The 15,348-nt window shown below is 34.0% G+C and overlaps 1 non-coding gene across 1 annotated transcript; it reads left to right on the forward strand.

Annotated features, from left to right (window-relative positions):
* The first annotated feature begins 312 nt into the window (after positions 1-312).
* LOC112496159 (small nucleolar RNA R71) lies at positions 313-419 on the forward strand. Its single transcript, XR_003062641.1, has one exon. It is a non-coding gene; the product is annotated as a small nucleolar RNA R71 (small nucleolar RNA).
* Positions 420-15,348: the final 14,929 nt, after the last annotated feature.

The following is a 15,348-nucleotide window of genomic DNA, read 5'->3' on the forward strand; positions in this document are numbered from 1 at the left end:
ACACAAGAAAGTTCAGTAACTTGCTTTACTGTTGCTAGAGCAGCTGTCATGGCTTTTACCATGTTAGTCAATGAAGTTACTTGAGCTGATAAGTCTGTAATTGCATCAATGCTATATACTCCTGCTGATCCTCTTGCTACTGGTTGCCTAGCTGAAGGCCACTGGTAGTTATTATTGGCAATTCTATCCAAAATCTCATAAGCTTTAGTGTAGGATTTGGATAGCAGAGATCCATTTGTTGAAGCATCCACCATTAACCTTGTACTCGGATTCAACCCATTGTACAAAGTTTCCAATTGAATGCAACAAGGAATACCATGATGAGGACACCTTATAAGTAATTCCTTGAACCTTTCCCAAGCCTCGTACAAACTTTCATCATCAATTTGATGAAAGGAGGTAATCCCATTCCGTAATTTCGCATTCTTTGTAGGTGGGAAATATTTCATTAGGAATTTATCAGCCAATTTATTCCATGTAGTGATGGAACCAGATGGTAATGAATTTAACCATGCTCTTGCTCGATCCTTTAAGGAATAAGGAAAAAGCCTCAGCCTTAAGGCATCTTACATTGCTCCAGCAATTTTGAAAGCATCACTTACTTGCAAGCACAATTTAAGATGGAGATGAGGATCTTCATTTGGCAGTCCATTGAATTGCCCAACTGTTTGCAATATTTGAAACATCACTGGTTTTAACTCAAAGTTGGCAGCGTCTACTTCGGGTCTGATGATGCCAGGATGGACAACTTGAGGAGTTAGCACAGCATAATCTCGTATAGCTCGGTCCCTGTCATCTGCCATGTAAATAATATTGTTATTTCCTGGCTGTCTCCCGTTAGCATATTCATTATGCTCTTCTTGAATGTTTGCTGGTTGCAAAGGTCCATGAGGGTTCAAATTTCCCTCATCTTGCAAGTTATTCATGCCTGAAGCAGTCTTTGAATTTCTTTGTTCTCTCCGCAATCTCCTGATAGTCCTTTCAATCTCAGGATTGAATTGGAATACCTCAGATTTATTTTTGTGCATGCACGTACTGATCTGCCAATCAATAGAATGAATTGAGTTAAGTTTGGTGCTATCGCAATTTACTTCACACTCCAAAAATAAACAATCAATCCCCGGCAACGGCGCCAAAAACTTGTTGGTTGATTTATATAATCAATTATTATCAATGCCAATGTGCAAGTATATACAAAAAGTAATAAAGTGATGAGTGTTTAAGATCGTCTCCACAAGGATTGATGTTACTCAAAATGCTAAAGCAATCACAATAATGCATGTTAACTAAAGACCGAAACAAACAATTGTCGAATAATTCTATCGTAAATAATAATTGTGAGAAATGGGAATTAAAGCAATATCGAAATAAAATAAACTTAATTAAATGTGTCCAAGGTTCAATTGAGAATATAGTAGTTGAATGATCAAACTCTCCTAATGGGGTGACTGTTGATTACCGAATTAGCACTGGTTGTTATGATAAGTGCTGCAGCACTGGGTAGAACAAATCTGCATCTGCAGCTATCGCATGTTGGAAATCTCATACCTTTAAATCTACTAACAATGACCAGTTGCTCATAAATTTAATGTATGGCTTTATGATCTTTAATCTCTCTACCCTACAAGGTGAACACCTATGTCTAGGATATCACAAATCTTAATTTCAAGCATTGCCCTTATGGGATTTAAGATAACCTAATCCACGAAACTTAATTTAAGAACAAGTAATGCTAACACATGCCTTTTTGCTGCTCTATCTTAACTGAAACTATTAAATGGGTGGTCAACCGAAATAACAATTATATCATAAAAACTATTAGAGTATAATGCTACAGCATTATCATAACATCATATAAGAACAGTCAAGAACCCATTGGATTATTTGTCACTCAACTACAACTAAATTCAGTTCATATTCTGAATGAGAAAAATAAACATAAATATATTGATCGCAGAATACATCCAATCAATCAAAGGAAGAAAGATAATATGAGTTGAGCACGATGAAAGTCTAAGGATCCTCATCGGTGCTTCAATGATACCGAATAGCCCTCCTTAACCTTGATCTTCTTCTTGCCTTTTTAATTGTTTTTTAATATTAATTCCATCGTCGCTTCTATGTGGTACATGTCTTCTTTATATATTTGCAAATTAGGTTTTCCAACCCAACGCCCATGTGCGTGCCTGTGTTTTAATTAGGAAACATGCAGATTGTAATTTAATTGCTGACCTGCACCTATATTTTCTCCCGCATTTCTCCCAGATTGCTGTAGCATTGGTTGCTCTAACATCCGCAACAGCACTTGTGTCATTTCCGATTGTGCTTTCCTTCTTTTGTGATCATCTTCTTTCCTCCTCTTTCTCATCTAATGTCTCCGCATCCTTTTATGAATTTAAAACCTACAAATTAAAACCTGTTTTTAGCACAAATTACTATGCTTCAAGCAAAACTTATTAAGACTCAACTAAATTGAATGTTTATGCAAAAGTTCACCAAAATGTAATCAAAATAAATTATTTGCTTTCTAAATGGCTTTTATTCAAGTCTAGAATAGATGTAATAACTCTCATTTCCTAGAGTTATCAACTACATCCCTAATAAAACTAATGAGCAACGTGTCGTACGGAGTGATCCGTGATGATTCAATCAACAACTAATCCAAGGTGCTTTAAAGATGATGTCTGCGGAGTTGTCTATTTTTACAAGCATTATTGCCATTTTACCAATAACAAATTTCCAATGTGAGTACCAGGGATCGGTGACCTACCATAACGCTTGATGGCTTTCCTAAAGTCTCCAGCGAGGGTAAGTTCATCATCTATCATTCAAATGAAAATTCCTTTCTTAGATCCTTGAGATGCTTCCTAGTCAGAACTTGCGTCAACGATCTGCTCACCCTTGTCCTTCTTCAGAGACTTCCTGACTAGTAGTATATTGGTCACAAACTCCTTAAGGTACCCACTCAGAATTAAAAACTCAATTTCCTCCTACAAACTGAAGAATTCGGTAGTGCTATAGTTGAAATCCTTATGGAACTTGCAGCATTTTAAACTACGTTTCATATTAGGGTACTTTCGTATTAGCTTGGATGGGCAGAGAATGCCACTTCTCTAATTTAGTAGAAGATCTATTCTGGAGACTGATTTAAAAGAAGAAAAGATTATATCAGAGTTTCTGTAGCGGTTCCCTTTGTTCTAGTGGCAGTGGCTTGACAAATGGTGGTGCCCAAGGTATACCAAATACGTTGAATCCTCGCCTGCGAGTAAAAAGAGGTGGTGTGCTGCTTGCCTAGGAAACCTTATATTTCTTTAGTTTCAAAGCTTATGAGTAGGCTTCCCTATATGAGAGAGAGAGGTACTTTTGGAACGATCGCCACAACTTTCCTAAATGTAAATTCTTCTCAAAATGAATGAGTGTTTGTTGGTGGCTAAATGCACTGATATATTACATCTCTTGGTAGAAACAGTTTACATAATTAGCTAATGATTCTGGTTATCTTTGCTTAATAAAAGTAAGCTTGAAAGTTACCTTATCTTAGGACAAAGCGTAACAAAGCTCATGAACAAAATTTGTCAATAACTGGTCTAGGGAGGATATGCTACATGTCTTCAATTATCAGAACCACGATTTGGCAGGATGAGTGAAGGTGTGCGGGAGCATTCGACACATAGTGTTGTCATGTGCACCTTTAATCAGCATCTAATAACACATAGCTTGGCATGCTCTGCAGGATCTTACGTACCCCAGTATTGAGGTATTTGGGGCATGGTGAATGTTTTTGGGAGAGCTATTGTTTAAATCTCCAAAGTGAATGGCAAGTTATACGCTACTAGCACTGGAGTACTAGTGCCATTATTCTTTTTAGAAAAGAGCTTCACTTGAGCTTCAAGATACTCTATTTTGCCAAGAACTCCTAGGTTACCCTAGGTGCACCTGAAGATGCCACTGTCATTTAGGAAGCTCTTTCGGCATTCAACTTATGCTGAAGATCTTCCTGAGCTCTTTATTTGGGCTTACTATGGCTACTGCAGGAGTAATAAGACATAGTGGAGCATTCCTCTCAAGAGCCCTCAGTTTAGAACTTTGAATCGGTACCCGATGGCCTGTGCTTTAGTTTACTGCCCTTAGGTATCTTCATTGTGGTATGATCTGCTACTACTTTGCAATAGTGGAGTATTCTAAATCATAGGGGAAACAATTGGTTTAAGTAACTGAGATCCTACTACACTAAGGATCGCGGGGCTAAATTCTCAAAGTGCTTATAATAAATGAGTTTTTCGTCCAGATGAGTACCAGTTGACTGCTTGACAGGTTTGCCTTTGTCGAGATAGGTACTCTCCTTGTTGAGTCACCTCTCTCATCACTATTGCGGTCTCCCAGTTTATCATGATCTAGCATTATATCGTCGGGTCCCATGGTTGTGTGAGCAGACATATCGACAAGCTCAGTAATGGTGAGGCTTTTTATGTGCTCCCTACCTAGATGACACTAATTGTTTTTAGTAGATTTTGGGTGTGTAAGTGGAAAGTGCAAAATTGAATTAAGAATAATGAATTTATTTTTGATGGGATATAGGTTGTCTCGCTTTATTAGGATGCACGGGTTGTTTTGGTCTTTATGGAGATGAAAGAAAAGTGAGAGGATGGTGGAAATCGTAGGAGGTTCTAATCTAGACTCAGAGAGCTCAAAACGGCACCTTCAACTTATAAAACAACGAAAAAAAGGTCAGAGATGGAGCTTAGGGTGGTCAGCGACCACATTCCAATGCTTCAATAAGAGTTGGGTTATTTTATGTTCGAGAGCTAGCAAGCTCTCGGTAATGGTGACTGGAGGTTGAAGAAAATTTCAGGCTTTGTGGTGTGTGTAGGTTGTATTCATAAAAATAAAACATGAGTATCTTTATAAGGAGCACCTTAGTTGTCCTACCACCTGGGTTATTTTATTAGCATTCTTTGTTATCGTGGCAAAGATATTTTTTTCCTTCATTCATGAGACCGATTAGGTATTTTAAAATTTGCATGGAGAACAAGTTTGGGGCGCATACATGTGTTGGGCATGGGGGATGGTCTCACGTACTTCTACTAAGCTTGTTGGGGATTTACAAGCTTGGTAAGTAAAGACAAGTGGTGCCAACTATCTTAGTAACTATGTTTGCAGGTGTGACAGGCCGTTATCCTCTCTTTTTCATCACTATTTCATGATTTTTTATTAGAGAATCAACCAATTTTTTGGGATAATGCCTCGTTTGTCACCCGATACCCTTTTGAATATTTTCCTGACCTTCCTACCTTTGTGCAGCGTACCCCATGTACCATTTGGAGACCTGGGGTACCCGACATGAGTTAATATCCTTTTGATGACTTTTATTCCGTTATCAAAATTTATATTAACACGTAACACTTTATTACTTGGTTTTCCACTTCTTTCCCAAACACTTTTAAATAAAGGGTAATTATCCACCGACCACTTATTTTTTCTAGTTTTTTAAAAAATACACAAGATTTTTTTTGGGCAGCGCTCCATCTGAAGTTAATATTTTTTTCACTAGTCCACTCCCATTATAACTTTGCTGACATCGTAAGGGTAAATTTGTCATTTCACAACGACATTGTTTGAAGACGGAGGTGAACAGGTGCAGAACAATATAAGTTTAAGTGGAGTTCAGCAAAAAAAAAAATAATTAAGAATTGTGTATTTTTCAAAAAATGTGAAAAAAGGTGGTTGGTGGATAATTGCTCTTTTACATGTGGGGATAAAAAAGTCATTTACACATATTCCATTAGTTCTCTTAACAGTTTGAAGACAAAAGTGGACAAGTACAAAATAATATAACTTCGAGTGGAGTTCAGCAAAAAAAATTAAGAATTGTGTATTTTTGAAAAAGTGCGAAAAATAGGTGGTCGGTGGATAATTATCCTTAAATAAAAATAGGAGTAAGTTAAGGTTTACAATAATTTTAGAGTTATTTTGAAGATCGTTATTTCAAGAAAGGAGCAATATGAGATTTGCCCAAAAACACTTGTATGTATGATTTTGAATAATGCTAATTTGACACCAGAAAAAAAAAATTGGGCTACAAAATTTTGAAAAAAAATGAAAAGACTAAAATATCTTGATAAAAAGTAGTTTGTTACAAACTACCTTGATATTTTAGATTTATGCCTTTTGTCAAAATTTTGTAATATATTTTTCAAAAATAGAACATAAGACTTGTAAATAGAAAATAAAACAAATAAATTAATACAAAATTGATAAATTTCTGTATTATTAGAAAACAAAATAAAAACTTACAAATATTAAATACAACGAGTAAATCGACGTTAACTATAAAATAGAACACAAATTATGGAAATGGAACAACTGACTTATAAATGGAAGGTAAAACAAAATCAATATAAAACTAGCAAACTGATGTGTTATTGGCAAATAAAATAAAAACTTATAGATATAACATAAAACTACCAAATCAATATTAACTATAAAATAAAAGATGAATTTTAGAAATAGAACATAAAATTCGTAAATGAAATATGTAACAAGTAAATTAATATAAGCTGGCAAATTTATGTATTACTGGTAAACAGAATAAAAATTTACAAATATAACATAAAACTAATAGATTGACATTAATTGTAAAATAAAATATAAATTTTAAAAATGGAACATAAGACTTATAAATGAAAGGGAAATAAGTAAATTGATATAAAATTAACAAATTAATGTATAATTGGTAAACAAAATAAAAACTTACAAATATAAGAGCATCACCAAAAGACTCTTCAAATAAGATTTTATTACTTATTTGAAGAGTCACATCAGTATTTAAGGCTCCAAAAGGCATTCCAATTAAAATTCTTCAAATAAGAAATGATCATCTATCTTTAAATTTAAAGAGTTAATTTCTCCCTCTTCAATTTATATTTTATTACTTTTTGTTGGAGAAAGAGAGAGGTGCTTTAATTACTATTGACTTTCCCTTTAAAAAAATAGTTATTTAATTAAGGGAAAATATCCACCGTCCACCTGATTTTATCAACTTTTTTAAAAATACACAAATCTTAATTTTTTTTGCTACGCTACACTTAAACTTATATTTTTTTTCACATTTCCACCTCCGTTTGCAAACCGTCAAGACGTCGCTGACGTCATAAGGATAAAATAATAATTTCACTTGGGCTTCAAAAACAACGTCGTTTAAGATCTGTAATTTAACCTTTTCGTTTGATTCTGGAGTAAGTTTGGCCCTACAAACCGGGCATGTCATGTGAGAGGCTAACCGGACATCGATGCAATGAGGATGGAACACGTGATCACATTTTGGAAGTAAACGCAGCGTTTCGTCATCCTCAAACTCGCTTAACCACATGGCACATTCCAAAGCACCTTTCCCGATTTTCAGATCCTTCACCGCAGAGTAGACGAGATAGGGAACGACTCGATGACGGAAGGATCGAGGCCGCGGTTTTTGGAGACAATTTAACGGCGGTTTAACATTGAGAGAGATGTCAACGTTAACGTACTGTGTTCGCTGAAGTAGGGAGAGCTTTGCGAGTTACGGACGTCTTGAGAGATGCAGGTGCGGCAAACTGAATGAGCGTTTGCTGCTGTACTGAAGGCACAAGCAATGGAAGGCGGCAGTTCGAGGACGCGACACATGCGTTCACAAGTGGGGTTCGTTAAAGTTGGTGGTGAGGGTATGGGATTGGGCGATGGTTGGAATTCGAACGGAAGGAACCTGCTGACAGCAGTTAAATCGCCGTTAAATTGTTTTGATTTCACCGTCTAGTTCGCGACCCACCTCGATATCTCCGCTTTAGTTTGTGGGTGGTGGACAATCTTGCCGTTTGTTTATTTGCGCTAACTGTTCATCTTGCCGTTTGTTTTCTTTCTCATTTTAAAATTTCATTTTCTCTGTTGTTATTGAGACAAAAATGTAGGAGGATTTGGAGAACATATGCATAATTCAGGGAGGGGCAGTGTCGTAGTTACAGAACAAATTCGAGGCCAATTAATGCCGGAGGAATTGGATGTGCCGCGCACTGCGAATCAATGCCGGAGGAAATGGGATTCATTGCTTGATGAGTACAAAAAGATAATTGTGCTCTCAAGGACTTTTCCTAATTCCCAAACTCAAACTCATACTGATTTCTTTCCACCCAATTTTGACCGTGAGCACTTTAAAGCCATTCATGATTTCGTTCTGTCTAAGGATAACCGATTTGATGATACTGACCCAGATTCAGATACCGATCCTGAAGCTGACTTCTCTGAAGCAATTTCTCAAGCACAACTAGGTAACTTTTAACTTCTCTCTCTTGTCTTGGATTGGGAGGACTTCTCATCCACCTCTATAACAAGAACATACACACATACTCTTTATTTTTATCTCCACCCACAAACGGCAACGGCTACAATACTCATAAAGTTAATATTTTGGCGTTTATTTAGGGTAAATATGTAATTTTTTATTTTCGGGGTTAAAAAGTAATTTAGATAAAATTCTGTTAGTTTTATTGACGGTTTGCAGACGGAGGTGGAAATGTGAAAAAAATTATAAGTTCAGGTGGAGCACAGCTAAAAAAATTAAGATTTGTGTATTTTTGAAAAAGTGGACAAAATCAGGTGGACGGTGGATATTTTTTCTTTAATTAAAATAATATTAGCTCATTTCTATTTGAAGAGTCTTTTGGAGAATAATATATTTTTTCACTCTTCTATTTGCTATATAAGTAAGTAAATATTTGAAGAGTAAAATTATAAAGTCTTTTGGAGATGCTCTAATATAAAACTAATAAATCAACATTAAGTGTTAAAAAGAAAACATAAACTTTAAAAATGAAACACAAGACTTGTAAGTGGAAGTTATAATAAGTAAATTAATATAAGAGTGGTAAATTAGTGTCGTATAAGTGAACAAAATAAAAACTTATAAATGTCATATAAAACTTATAAATCAAAATGAAGTATAAAATTAAAAATATTTTTTGTAGATTTTGCCTAAAACGAATGAATAAAAGGTAAAATAAATAAACTAACATAAAAATTACAAAAAAAAACTTACAAATATAAAATAAAAAACTCATTATAATGTTGATTTTGTATTTAAATTGAATAATGCTAGTTTTAAATTTATGTAAAATATGTAATGTTTTATTGAGGATGAAATTTATTTTCAAAATCAGATTTTGAAAAACTTTTTAGTTTAATGTTTTCCAAGGCTATGGTCAGATGCAACTATTTTGCATCCTTCTACACTTTCTCAACAATGACCCCAAATGATTTCTAAGTACAAGTAAGGAGCAAGTTTAAAACTACAATAAGACTCAAAATTAAAAATAATTTTATTAATATATCATATATGTATCTAGTAATATAAGAATATTTTTTTATCTTATTTTGGGAAAAGGACAACTACACTTTCATAATTTATGGAAGTGGTCATTGAGAACCTCAATTTTTTCATAAGGGACACCAAAACCCTCTTCCATTAACTTTTACTGTTAGTTTGAATGTAAAATATTAAATTTACTATTATACCCTTATGATGCACTTACTTTTTTTCACATGGAATTCTAAATTGAATAAAGAAATATTTGACAAATGTGGCTCAATACAATAACATTGATTTACAATTTTGTCCTTGTATAGATTACAAAATTAAAAAAAAATGTCTTATAGAATCATTGTCAATGAAATTTTAAATGGCATTTATCCCCTTGCAAATAATTTTAATCACACAAATATCGTTAAATTATAATCAATTTTTACAAATTTGATGCCAACTGTAATATTTTAAAATATAGTCCATTTGTACTAGTTATGTGATTGTAATTTCTCATGAAAAATCAATTTTAATTCAATCAAGTTCCATTGTTCATTAATCCATCCAGTTTATTTCATGGAAATAAAATTCGTCAGGCTCACTCATGCAAAAGTGAATGGAGGCATGATATTCAAGAACAAGTCATGGTGTTCCAATAGTTGAGTTGTGACAAGCAAAATGACTTTGATATATATATGCTATCAGCTCAATTCAAATGCACCACAAAGTCTGATTAAAAACTATGTCTATGATCCAAATGCGTCATATCTAAATCTATTATAAAATTAATATGATTTCCTACTCTTTGCCACTTTGGCTGTTATTGTCTTTCAGATTGAATTGCATTTAGTTAAGTTGCTACCAACAAATTACCATACAATAGGAAGATAATAAAGTAACTTATTGCTGCTAATACAATAAATAATTTGAAATTTCAAGTTAACAGCACGCAAAGTAGAGAATGTAGCTTTGATGAACTTTTGTAGGAGTCTTACAAGACTTTTTGTTGTACCCTATATCGTTGTAGTTAGCGCACTTGATAGTTTGCTTATCTTTCTTTTCCTAAGCAGTTCATTTGGTTCCTTCTTTGTTGCATGTTTTTTAGGCTTGCTAACTTGCACTAGCATTTTAGGTGGCTCAATTTCAGGTCCTTGAACACTAGGCCATATTGCTTGATCTGGCAAAAGCTTTATTTACTCTGACTAAGTAATAATATAAGCTTGAACTGTTAGATGTGGATCTACATAATTAGCAACACGTTCACGCCTTATTGTAATACATGGCATTGCATGCTTACAAGGATGCCACTAATTTGATATGCCTTATAACCACATGTTCTTTTATCTAGATCAACTATAAAATATTCATGTGTGACGTTGCACTAGTAGAAAAATGGCCTTCTTTGATGTTATTTTGGTATCAGTAACGGTTTTTACTGACACCGAGTTTAGTGTCACTGATCACAGTGCAAGAAATTTACTGACACATTTTTTGTATCGGCGATTCTGTGACAGCTTAGTATCAGAGAAATGCTAATAATTAAAACATCACATAGGTTTTGATGTTACGGTGTTAGACAATTTGTGATCCCATAATATCAAAATAATTGTGATTTTATACAGTCATGCAAATAATGATTATATGGTAATAAAGCATGTTTTGGTGCGCTAGTATCATATATGTTGTGATTGAAGAATATTAATATTTATAGATACTAAATTGATGTCAATAGATTTTTGAAGATTTAAAAAAAAATCATTATTACAATTACCAGTAGTTTAAAATTAAAACCTAGTAAACAACAATTTTCAACAATGATTATAGAACAAATGTTGGAAGCAAAATCCAATAATCTGCATTTAATAAATACCATCAAGCTGCATTCAATATTTAACACCCAACATTCAATAACCAAATTTTGTTCAACAACCAAATTCATCAACTACAGGTTCAATAGCACAATATTGCCAAAAACCACAACTAATTTCCAAAGTTTATCATAACAACAACTTGAGTATGAATCCAGAAAAGAACCAATGTAACACAAGAACTGAGAGAGCAGAAAAGAAAAGAAGCAAACACAGACAACACAAGAATCAATTATGTGGTTCAGTTGCACCAAGTGGCACAACCTACATCCACGGGAGAAGCTTTCTTCAGAGCTTTTATTACTCAACAATGAAGGATCCCAATTTACAGAGATTGTTTACAAGATATCAGAGAACTCTTATCACACATCCCCTGATCTCTCTCTCTCTCTCAATACGGATACACACGCTGACTAACAACTGTTACACTAGCCTGTTCTTAAAGCTAACAGAGCAACCACCCAGGTAAACCCAGATCGAACAGCCTGTTTACACGTAGCATAACAAACTTAATGAACTGAATAAAGTTGCTTCACATGGCTATCACGTGCATCACTTAAAAGCCTTCTCTTAAACGACACAATTGAACTGCCGTTTCAAGCTCCAAACATAAGTGACCACACACGTGCTTTTCCCGTGAGTTTTAAGTGCTCTTCTATTTGCCAAAACGCCACCATTTAGAGCTGATGAGTTTGATTCACCAGCAAACCTCACAGTTCAATAGCACAATATTGCCAAAAACCATAACTAATTTCCAAAGTCTATCAGAACAACAACTTGAGTAGTTGTTAATAAGGCAAATGGTCTAGAATAAAAAGCAACCCCAGCATTGTTCAATCACCTCATTTCTCAAACAACAAAAATCAATGATCACTTGACAGACAGCCTTGTTCAACAATGATTTTTATGTGTAACCAAAAATTGATTCATCATGTTCGATCAATAACTCTTATCAAGAAAACTATCCACTATTAAAGAAAATATATTAATGCTTTGACTGGTGTTCTTTTTCTAATGTGCAACTAACCTAATGTTTTTCCTCAATATCATTCATTGGAGGAAAATGCTTAAGTCCAATATGGATAATACAAGGGTCTACCTATAGTCTCTTTCAGTCTAGGAGACCATCTTGGAGACTTTATTGGAGTCTTCTTTGAAGACTTTTTCACTTGTTCTACCTCAGTTTCAATTGGAACTGGAGGAGTTGGCATGCTGCCACCATCATTCTCCATGATCACCTTGCTCAATGATGTCAATAACTCTTATCAAGAAAACTGTCCACTATTAAAGAAAATATATTAATGCTTTGACTGGTGTTCTTTCTCTAATCTGCAGCTAACCTAATGTTTTTCCTCAATATCATTCATTGGAGGAAAATACTTAAGCCCAACATGGATAATACAAGGGTCTACCTGTAGTCTCTTTCAGTCTAGGAGACCATCTTAGAGACTTTATTGGAGTCTTCTTTGAAGACTTTTTCACTTGTTCTACCTCAGTTTCAATTGGAATTGGAGGAGTTGGTATGCTGCCACCATCATTCTCCATGATCACCTTGCTCAATGATGTCAATTTTGGAGATAGTTTATTCATAAAATCCATAACTCATTCGACAAGTAAACATGACACATCAATTAGTTAAATAAATTAAATATAAATGAAAAAATTGACAAAGATAATAACGTTTGTCTTTAGCTTTGATTGAGCTTTCAAGTCAGCATTGCGACTAATGGGCGATTTTGTATTGACTGCACTACAACTACCAACCTCTATTTGACTATAAACATTTAGTTTTGCATTCATCATATCCAATCAAGTCATCATCATCCGATACCTTTCCTCAAAAACCCTTGTTTCAATGACCATTCTTTCCATATCCAAGTTTAAAGCAGTTAGCACATGAAAATACATAGTTGGGGTTATTAACTACCCTAGACCTTGGACTCTACAACTGTTTTTCAAGAGTTGTAGTTAGAATGTCATTAACCCCATGATAGTGAAAGGAGTCTTGCTTTACTTGACTCTTTAAATCCTCCTATAATGACATGGATAAAAAATATAACCTCAATGACATATAAGGACTTGAATTAAAAAAAAAAATCAAACCATTGCAAACCAAGTAATAGAAAAGTAACACTTACGATCTTTTTTACCACTTACTGTACATCAGCTTCATATCCACCACTGCTATCTTTCGAGCCATTAGCCACAATTAACTATAGTCGATCTCTTTAATAGAAACTCCAAGCTCATCTTTCCATTTTATGTTAACAATAACAAAATATATCTAAAGTTTCCTTAAGTATGCAAAACCAAAAATAGAAGTTTCTACACATTTGAAGTGCATATATTTAAATTAAAAGATGTTGTAATAACATACCTTTCGATATAGTAGGCCACAGTATCCTGAACTACCTAAACGATGGTTTTATTTAATCTTTGCACGTAATTGCTTCTCTTTCTGGCTTTTTTCCTTAGAGCAAACATTTGAAATTAATTAATCATTTTCATTCACAAAATAAGTGTAACAAAATAACTAATTACTGTTGCAATATGACCTACTTGAAATTCAACCCCAAGCATCCTATTAACAAACTTTACACTCCGACTTTGTAATTCTAGGATACTCTCTAGGTGGCAACTTTAACTTATTACGGTGATCCTTGTTTAGTTGGATAAATTCAATGTTTAAAGCCAATCTAAATTTCCTCAAAGAAGTTTCCATTGACATCAACACATAATTTGTGCTCCTCATGTCCAATACAAACTTAGTCTGCTCCACCATATGAATAAGAAATAAAATAAATTTATTTTCAAAAACCAAACTATAAAATTACTAAAATAAATAAGAAATTATATATTACCAATATATGGACCAAAAATTTTTTTTAATCTCCAGGGGAGAATGCATATTTATAAAGGATAAAATTGTCATTTTGTAAGTCTCACTAACATTTCTACTTTTTTGTGTTTAAATCCTCTAAACTTTAATTGTGTATGTTTTATTATAATTTAAGTAGTATTTTATGTATTTTAGGAATATTTTGGCCATTTCAGGATTTAGAAAGAGTCGGACAGCTAAACAGATGGCATTTTCTAACTCGAAACGGTTGAAAACCTTGGGAGAAGCATAAAGGGGTATGCGGTACTATTCACATATATGAAACTATTCATATATACAGTATTGTTTACATATACGGCATTGTTCACATGTACGGTATGATGACTTGGCATCGACTGATGATGTGGCATTAACTGATGACATGGCAACATCCTATTAGACCAATGATGTGGCGTCGACTGATTATGTGACGTTGATTGATGTTATGGCGTTGACCAATGATGTGGCAGAATTCTATTGGACCAAACTAATGATGTGGCATTAACCAATGATATAGCAGTATATGATTGGACCAAAATATTGATGTGGTGTTGAGTGATGATGGGTTTTAACCAATTAAAGCTTGCCACGTGGCACAATGCTAAACGTCCGAATTGTTTTATCTGATGGACATGATTTACTTATTGTATCTATAAATAGGGGGCTCTCCCCTAATTTGACACCCCTAAATCTATTTTTTAGGTTTATTTTATTTTACATAAAATTACTATTTTACCCCCAGTTCAATTATAAATTGCTAGCTTAGTTTTTAAGCTTGGGTTGAAAGTAAAGCCTCAATATGAACAATGGGCTTAATTTGGTAAATTTTTTTTCTTCTCTGATTTATGTGGTTGTTTTAACTCATTGTCGACATACAGTGTATCTTAACTAGATTTTACACGGTATACCAGTTTCTTAGTGAAAGATCATTACTATTTGGCACAATGAGCACTTCACATCATATTTATTAGAGAGACAATTACGCTCTAGTATTTTGTGGGTCGTCTTGACCCAGTGTCGACAGAGAGTGCATCTAAGCTATTTAGTGGACGGTCTTGCCATGTTATTGACAAAATGATTATTATTGTCTGGCAGAATGTGTTCTTGACACCAAAATTAGTGGAAGATCATTACCCTTTGGCATACTGAACGTTTGATACCACATTTATTAGAGTGAGGATTATGAGAAGTAAAAATACTCCTTATGAATCAATTGGAAATAAAAGGAAATATTGAGCCCATGGTGAAATATTGAGAGTGAATTCAGAGACTCAAGC

The sequence above is a fragment of the Citrus sinensis genome, chromosome 6, assembly GCF_022201045.2.
Source record: "Citrus sinensis cultivar Valencia sweet orange chromosome 6, DVS_A1.0, whole genome shotgun sequence".
Classification (NCBI taxonomy): Eukaryota; Viridiplantae; Streptophyta; class Magnoliopsida; order Sapindales; family Rutaceae; genus Citrus; species Citrus sinensis.